Source organism: Rhincodon typus, chromosome 48 (assembly GCF_021869965.1).
Source record: "Rhincodon typus isolate 14 chromosome 48, sRhiTyp1.1, whole genome shotgun sequence".
Classification (NCBI taxonomy): domain Eukaryota; kingdom Metazoa; phylum Chordata; class Chondrichthyes; order Orectolobiformes; family Rhincodontidae; genus Rhincodon; species Rhincodon typus.
In genome coordinates, this window is record NC_063379.1 from 5,479,092 (window position 1) to 5,487,590 (window position 8,499).

At 49.5% G+C, this 8,499-nt stretch overlaps 1 protein-coding gene across 1 annotated transcript in view; it reads left to right on the forward strand.

Moving 5' to 3' along the window:
* LOC109924893 (E3 ubiquitin-protein ligase ZFP91-like) overlaps nucleotides 1-8,499 on the forward strand; it is a 33,957-nt gene that overhangs the window by 952 nt on the left and 24,506 nt on the right. The window lies entirely within an intron of this gene.

Here is an 8,499-nt window from a genome sequence, read left to right on the forward strand (position 1 = left end):
GGTGGGGGGGGGGGGGGGGGGGGGGGGGGGGGGGGCATTGACCCCTCCCTAGGGGGGGGGTTGGTGTAGGGGGGGAGGGGACGTGCTGTGAGGGGATGGGGTGATGTGAGGGGATACAGGTTGGGTGGGGGTTGAAGGTGGATAGACTGTCGGGGTGGAGGTCGGGTGAGAGAATGGGGAGGGGAGCGGAAATGGGGAAGGGACGGGGTATGGATCAGGGCTGGGGGAGTGTTGGGGTCGGGGACAGTTTTGGTTGGGATTGAAGGAAGGGGAGTGAGGAGGGGAGAGGGTGGGGTTGGTCAGTGAGGGATGAGGGAATGTGTTGGGGTGTATGTGTGTGTGAGGAGGGAAGGGGAAGTGTGGGGGAGTGCTGAGTGAACGAGGGCTGGGAGGAGGATTGAGAGTGGATGTCGAGTGTTAGGGTGGGGTTGGGAGGTGGACGGACTGAGGGAGGTGAGGGCCAAAGAGAGTGAAAGATGGAAGAAGTGGAGATGGGAGGGGGGAATTTCCAGACTGCTTTTAGACTGGTCTGTGGAGAAGTCAGAGGAGGAAAGACAGAGAGAGACAGACACACACACAGTGTTGGCAAAGGAAGGCCAGGATAGTGGTGGTGGAGAGGGGAAGGTGCAGAGTTGGGCCGGAGAATGAAAGGGAAAGGCTGAACATGGATGCACAGGGTAGAGAAGACTGTAGGCATTACATCTGTTGGATGCTGTGGAGGGAGTGGGTCTGTATCAGGGAGGGAATGGAGCAACTGGGCTCGTGTGTATTGGTATTGGTCTTTTTCACCACCCTGTCTGCGCAAGCTTCCAAGAATTATGTACCTGAGCCCCTAGGCACCTCTATTCTACAACACCACCCAAGGCTCTACTTTTAATTGTATAGGTCCTGCCCTGGTTTGTTTTGCCAAAATGCAATACCTCGCATTTATCCAAATTAAACCCCATCTGCTTCCTCAGCCCATTGACCCAATTGATCAAGATCCCTTTGTAACCTTAGATAAGCTTGTTCACCATACCACTGGCTTTGGTGTCATATCTTATATATTCTCTCTCCTGAGTACCCTTAATGCAGTAGGGTAGAAAATTGCAAACATTTGGGGGGTTAAAAAAGAGAAATTTCTCCTCATCTCCGTTCCAAGAAATGCTTTAAGTTTTAAAGGGAAGTCCCCTTTGGTCTGAGCTTGTAGATTTCTGCAGAGGATTTGATAGGGTGGACAGTGGGAGCCTTTTTCCTCGGGCGGTGATGGCTCGCACGAGGGGACATAGCTTTAAATTGAGGGGTGATAGATATAGGACAGATGTCAGATGTAGGTTCTTTACTCAGAGAGTAGTAAGGGCGTGGAATGTCCTGCCTGCAAAAATAGTAGACTCGCCCACTTTAAGGGCATTTAAATGGTCATTGGATAAACATATGGATGATAATGGAATAGTTTAGGTTAGATGGGCTTCAGATTGGTTTCACAGGTCGGCACAACATCGAGGGCTGAAGGGCCTGTACTGCGCTGTAATGTTCTATGTTCTATGTTTCTCCTTTCCGTTTACTTAAACAAGCACTGCAAGCATTTCCTATCTTGTTCTGAGCTCCAGGGTGTGCAGGGAGTGACGATGGCCTAGTGGTATTATCGCTGGACTATTAAGAGACCCAGATAATGTTCTGGGGACCCGGGGTTCGAATCCCGCCATGGCAGATGGTGGATTCAATAAAATATCTGAGATTAAGAATCTAATGATGACCGTGAATCTATTGTCGATTGTCGGGAAAAACCCATCTGGTTCACTAATGCCCTTTAGGAAAGGAAACTGCCATCCTTACCTGGTCTGGCCTCCATGTGACTCCAGATCCACAGCAATGTGGTTGACTCTTTACTGCCCTCTGGGCAATTAGGGATGGGCAATAAATGCTACCGAGCCAGTGATACCCTCATCCTGTGAATGAATAATGCTCGGGGTTCCTTGATGGATGTGGTGGGTCTTTTAGTTGGGACCCTGCTCTGAAAAGAAACCGTCAGAGGGCGTGCTCGTTCTTAGAAAGGGAAAGGGAAAAATATCGACAGGCTAAACATTTTGCCGCTGCCTTGCCCCTCCTGCCCAGGCCATGCCATGCTGCCTGATCTCACACTGAGCAGTTGCCCTGTCCATGTTCCACCTCGAAACGGGCTCACGTTGGGAACGTACAGAATAGGAACAGAAGTAGCACCCCCCTCCCATTCCATGCCCGATCCTTGTATTTCAAGCTCCACGTTCCCACAGCCTCAGAGTGAAGGGGGCGACCCTTTTAGGACTGAGATGAGGAGGAATTTCTTCAGCCAGAGGGTGGTGACTCTGTGAAACTCATTGCTGTATAGGGCTGTGGAGGCCAAGTCATGGGGTGTATTTGAGAGAGAGATAGTCCGGTTCTTGATTTAGTCAGGGGATCAAGGGGTTTACAGGGAGGAGGTGAGAAAACGGGATTTTAGAGTCATGCAGTACGGAAACGGACCAAATCGCCCGCGCTGACCAGACGTCCCAATCTGACTGAATCCCCAGCATTTGGCCCACATCCCTCTAAATCTTTCCCACTCACGTACCCATCCAGATGCCTTTTACATGTTGTAACTGAGGAACAACGTCAGCCATGATTGAAGGGTGGAGCAGTCTTGGTGGGCTGAATGGCCTAATTCTGCTCCTATCTCTTATGGTCTTCTGCCAATAACCCTGGATTTCACCGCTTAGCGGGGATAAAAAACAAAATCACAGAATCCCTGCTGTGTGGAAGCAGGCCATTCAGCCCATCCTGACCCTCCGAAGAGTATCACCACCCTGACCCACTGCCATCAGTCCTATAACCCTGCACTTCCCGTGGCTAACCTGCACGTCCCTGGGACAATTAAACATCTAACCTGCACGTCTGTGGGAGGAAACTGGAGCACCCGGAGAAAACCCACACAGACACGGGGGGAGGATGTACAGACTCCCCCACAGACAGTTGCCCGAGGGCGGGATCGAACCCAGGTCCCTGGCGCTGTGAAGGCGGCAGTGCTAACCCACTGAGCCACCGTGACGCCCTCTCGAGGCAGAGATTGGCACAAACTTCGGAGTGGAACATTCTCCTCGTCGCTGTCCTGAATGAGTGATACCAAATGTCAAAACCGTGCACCCCCACCGCTGGAGTGACCCCCACGAGAGGAGACGTCCTTTGAAGTAAAAGTTTGCAAAGCGCTGCTCCAATTATTTTGCAGTAAAGGGCCGAACGGGTTTGCTCTCTCGGTGTAAATATACATGATGTATCCCGAATTGGTGAAAACCAATGCCCCCAGTCCTTGGTTGGTACCAATGTTTCTCCAGTCTCCCAGTCCTGAGCAAATCTACTTTTGCTCATTTCTTTCCAAAATGGACTTCGCTTCGACTTGATCTGCCGACTCCCAAAAGGGAGATTCTGTCGTCTCGTTCTTCCTCAAAAGCAACTCTGACCGGAATGTTAGGAATGATTTCGCGCCAGGTGTCCCACTACACCGAAGCGTTCAAATCACTGCCAATGCAAGCCCGTTCCAGGGCAAAACAGTCCCAACTTTATTAGGAAAGCAGTTACAGCGGCTTTTGCTACAAAACAATACTATTTCCAGTCCTGTTCCGCCCCTTCATGCTTGCGTTTCTTCCTGAGTCTCCTGTAGATTTACGCAGACCCGCTCTGTCTGGCTCTGTGGGACTGAGAAGCTGCTTCCTCTCTTTCTCTCTCTGTGGATGGGGGGAGCGATTCCCTGCCTTTGGCTGTGCCTGCCTTTGGCTGTGCCTGCCTCCTCGGAAGGTCCAAGGGAGCTTGGTCTGCAGGTGAACCCTGTTATCATTCCCTTTCTAGATGTTTTTTTCTGGAACTTGCAATAGTTCTGTCCAACCAGGGAGACTCACTTGATAGTTTGAAACGTTGCCAGTCTTTTGGGTGGCTTGCTACTAGTTGTTTCTTCGTGTGAGCAGGAACTGGTGCTTTTCTGTCTGGTGTTTGGTGGATAAATTGTCGGGGATATACCTCTCCAGGATAACCGTCGTCTTAACGTTAATGGTCCTGTCACTAGCGCCTGGCTGCCGTGTTTGCACTGGGTCTGGTGTGTGTGTGTGTGCGGGGGTTTTGTGATTTCAGAGTTTCGCTTGGCCGACGTACCCAGCATCACTTGCTTTTGGCCGAGTTAGCGATCGGCGAGTCACTCGGAGGACACGACCCCCGCGACGCTCTGGCCGGGGCTCAGCAGTGACCTGTGTTTCCCGTTTTATTTGTGACTCCCATTTTCGCTGCATTGTCACCGAACAGCTGGCCGGTCAGCCTGTTGTGTCCGCGCTGGCCGTTGACATTAGCGGCTCCTCATCGTGGTGCCCTTCTCCTCGGCATCCTTCCTTCGAGCCGGGCAGCCGCGTTGACCGTCGTGTCCGGAAATCGTGGGAGTGGAAAGACTTAGGAGATCTGCACAGCAGCAGGAGAAATCCCAAGGGAAGGCAGCCCCTGAAATCCCGCCCACCCGCCCCCCACTGTAGCCTTGCGCGTTTTCCCTTCTCCAACAGCCTCGTCCCTTCTCGGTATTTTACTTAAAGTTTCCTCCATAGTCTCGGGCAAACATATTCCTGACCGGAACTCCTCACTCCTGGGGACAACTCTGGAAAATGTCTCCTGCAGGCCAGTGTTACCGAAATGTAATAGTGCGATCGTGTGTTTATTAGCATCGGTTTCTACTGCTATGGGCTAGTTTGCAACCGCATTTGGAAACATCTTAAAGGTGTTGATCTTTCCTCCCCATGTTTGCTGTTCGATCTGGTGCCTGAAGGATAACTTTGCGCTGGTTCGTAATAGAGTCAAAAAGACGCAGAAACAACCCTTCGGTCCAACTCGTCCGTGCTAACCCAATATCCTAAACTAATCTAGTCCCATTTTCCAGCATTTGGCCCATATCCCTCTAAACCCTTCCTATCCATATACCCAGCCTTTTACATGTTGTAATTGTACCAGCCTCCACCACTTCTTCTGGCAGCTCGTTCCATACACGCACCACCCTCTGTGTGAAAAAGTTGCCCCTCCGGTCCCTTTTAAATCTTTCCCCTCTCACCTTAAACCTATGCCCCTCTGGTTTTCAATTCCCCGATCCTGGATAAAAGACTTTTGCTATTCACCTTATGCATGCCCCTCATGATTTTATGAACCTTTATAAGGTCACCCCTCAACCTCCTACCACTGCAGTGAAACAAAGTCCCAGCCTCTCCTTACAACATGTCCAAGAGTTAGTTTAATCGCAATGCTCAAATATCCGATTCCCAGTTCTGATCTCTTAAGCAGACTTGCTGCTCTGTGGCTCGAGGAACAAGTTGATAAATCTTAAATCCATCTCCAGCTTAAGGTAACATTTCAGATTTGACTTGAAAAGGTTTTGTCTATTCTCTGGGTGTGGAAACCAGTTTTATTTTGTCCAACCCAGATGTAAGTTTGAAATGAGGGGAAAATCACTCAGAATTCTGGTTGCTCTTGGAAGTCCAAGAGAGAAGTTAAAGGAAATGACTTTTGACTTCCCAAAAAAAAAAGCCCATTTTGTTACTCAGACGCTCGATGAAAAACACATTTCCTCTTAAAGGATACTTCTTCCTGTCCTCGGTTCTTTGATTCACCCGTTTGCTTTGACTTTTTGATGCACTTTCAAAGCCGAAGGATAAAGAGCAGCCCATCCTTTTGCTCGGCTCGGAGACAGAAACTGTTGGGAAAACTCAGCAGGTCCAGCAGCGAGAGGAGGCAGAGTTAATGTTTCAGGTCCGGTGAGCCACTGTCAGAACTGATGGTAGCTGGGGAAAAAGTTGGTATTTATGCAGAAGGTGGTTTTGTTTTGGAGAACCGGGAGTGGTGAGGAGTAAATAAAAGATGGAGATAAAGCTCAAAGAGAGAGATAGAAACAGTTGGACAGACAAAGGAGTGGGTAAAGGTCAGTCTGGGCACTAACGGGGACCATTAGTGGCTGACAATGGGTTGTGCGTGATGGCGGCCCATGTGATGACAAGGTTTGTTGGAGGGGGTTGGAGTAAGGAGTTTTGTAAGTCACTCAAGCTTTCCCTATGTCAGACTGTTCAGCGCCCGCTTTCCCAGCTCAGGTTGTGAGCTCCTGTACCCCATTCCCGGTATTCCGACTTCACTTCTTGTTTACTCCTCCGTCCCCAGATGTTCTGCTGTTATTCTGTGGAATCTAGACCCATGGCGCCTCTAGATTTGACTCATTTTGTCCCCCAGTTCCCGCTGTACGGAGATGGCAGTCAGCTTGCCTCACCCCGCTGAGTCAGCCGGGGATCGGTTCTCACTGTACGGCCAGACAAACTGGGAGAACGGCCCGACTTGTTTTTTTTCTCAAATCAGCGAGGGAGATATGCGTGGAAAGTTCCTTACGCAGAGGGTGGTGGGTGCCTGGAACACGTTGCCAGCGGAGGTGGTAGAGGTGGGCACGATAGCGTCATTTAAGATGTAACTAGACAGACACATGAATGGGCAGGGAGCAGAGGGATACAGATCCTTGGAAAATAGGCAACGGGTTTAGATAGAGGATCTGGATCGGCACAGGCTTGGAGGGCTGAAGGGCCTGTTCCTGTGCTGTAATTTTCTTTGTTCTTTGATCAGCGCGTTTTGTGTCAGCAGCATGCAGCCAATTTCACCATCAGAGCAACGTGCCTGCTCAGTATTTCTCCCGGGGGGGAAGAAATGATCCTGAATGAGTCTGTTTGGTTTGAGAACTAGAACGCTGCAGCGTGAAAACAGTCCGGCTCTCCCAGACCGGAGCTTGTGTGTTGCAAACTGACTTTCATCGGATACCATTGGCATTGCGCACATCTTTTCTGACTTTAGTCCACCTTCTATCTGCTTACACCTCACAGCTGTAGCTTGGATTTACTGCCAGTGCATCTCCTGACACACTGCTGGCTGTCAACCGTTTGGGCAATTCAAATTTCTGCCTGCTAAATTATCATGAAGTTCATCTCCATCCATATTCCAGGGTGTGACTGTACGATTTAAATTCCTACCTGCTAATATTATCTTGAAGTTCATCTCCATCCATATCCCGGTGTGTGGCTGTACAAGCTTCTCTCTAGGATTCTACTGAGAATCTTATGTTTTTTTTTCCTTTGGGATGGGGGTGATATATCAGACGTTTAGGGAGTAGAATGGGTTTGCCCAGAGGGAACAGTTGAGCTGAGGGAGATGGATTTGACTGGTGGTGGTGGGGGGGCTTGGGTGTGGGGAGAAGAGCTGACACAGGAGTTCAACTGATATGCTTGCCGGGTGGGAGGAGACAGAACCAGGAAGTGTCACTGGGGTGACTTGAGCGATAGGAGGCACCCCCCGGCTCTCCTCTACCATTCAATAAGGTTATGGCTGCTCTGATTGCATCTCTGAATCCACATTCCCCCGACCCTTGCTAACCTTGCAGTTCCTCGCTTAGCTAGAGTCCATCCAACTCTGCCTTGGAAATAGTTAAGGACTCTGCTTCCACTACGTTTACGTAAAGTAACTCCAAAACCTCTCAACCTCAGGGAGGATCTTAAAAAAAAAAGCTTAATCTTCATCTTAAATAGCCGATTCTGGTTTTCAACAGTGAACCCTCGTTCTTGATTTTCTTCACATCAGGAAACATTGTCGCTGTGTCTATTAGGACAACTGTTATTCTTCTAAACTGGAGTGGATACAAGCTTTGGCCTGTCTTACCCAAGATAATCCAGCCATCCCATGTATTAGTCTGGGAAAACTTCTCTGATCAACTTGGCATTCATTTACATGCTTCCTTTAAACAAGGCAACCTATGTTGTGCACATTATTCCAGATGTGCCCTGTGTAACTGAAGAATAACCTCCTATGTTTGAATTCAATTCCCCTCATGTTAAATGATAATGTTCTATGTGCATTCCTAATGACTTGCTGTATCTCCATTTGAGCCTGTTTTAATTTGTCTACTGGCTCACCCAGATCCCTCTGCATGTCAGAGCTCTGCAGCCTAACCATCTCGATCGTATGCTTCCTTTATTATTCTTCGTGCCAAAACCGACAATTTCACATTTTATCACTACGAGACAGTAAGGACTGCAGATGGTGGAAGCCAGAGTCCTTAATTAAGGAGCTAGATAAACACAGCAAGTCAGACAGCATCAGAGGAGCAGGAAAGTCCACGTTTGGGGCCGAAATCCTTCACGTTTTATCACATTGTACTCTGTTTTCCAGATCTTTGCCTGCTCGCTTCGCCAATTGTATTTTTAATTTGTGTGGTCTGGGCGATGAATTAGCTTCACAGCTTGGCGGGGGGGGCGGGGTGGTGAGCTTTGAAACTGGGAATTTGCTTTCCATGCACCACTCAGGAGGAAGGCCACTTGGCCCCTCAAGCCTGCTCTACTGTTCAATAGGATTGTGGCTGATCTGTTGGTAGACTCAACCTTGCCCCCCGAAGTGGCCTGAATGACTGTTCACTGCCCTGTGACCCTTCACCGCAATGTGACCTTTCATCCCTGATCCTTC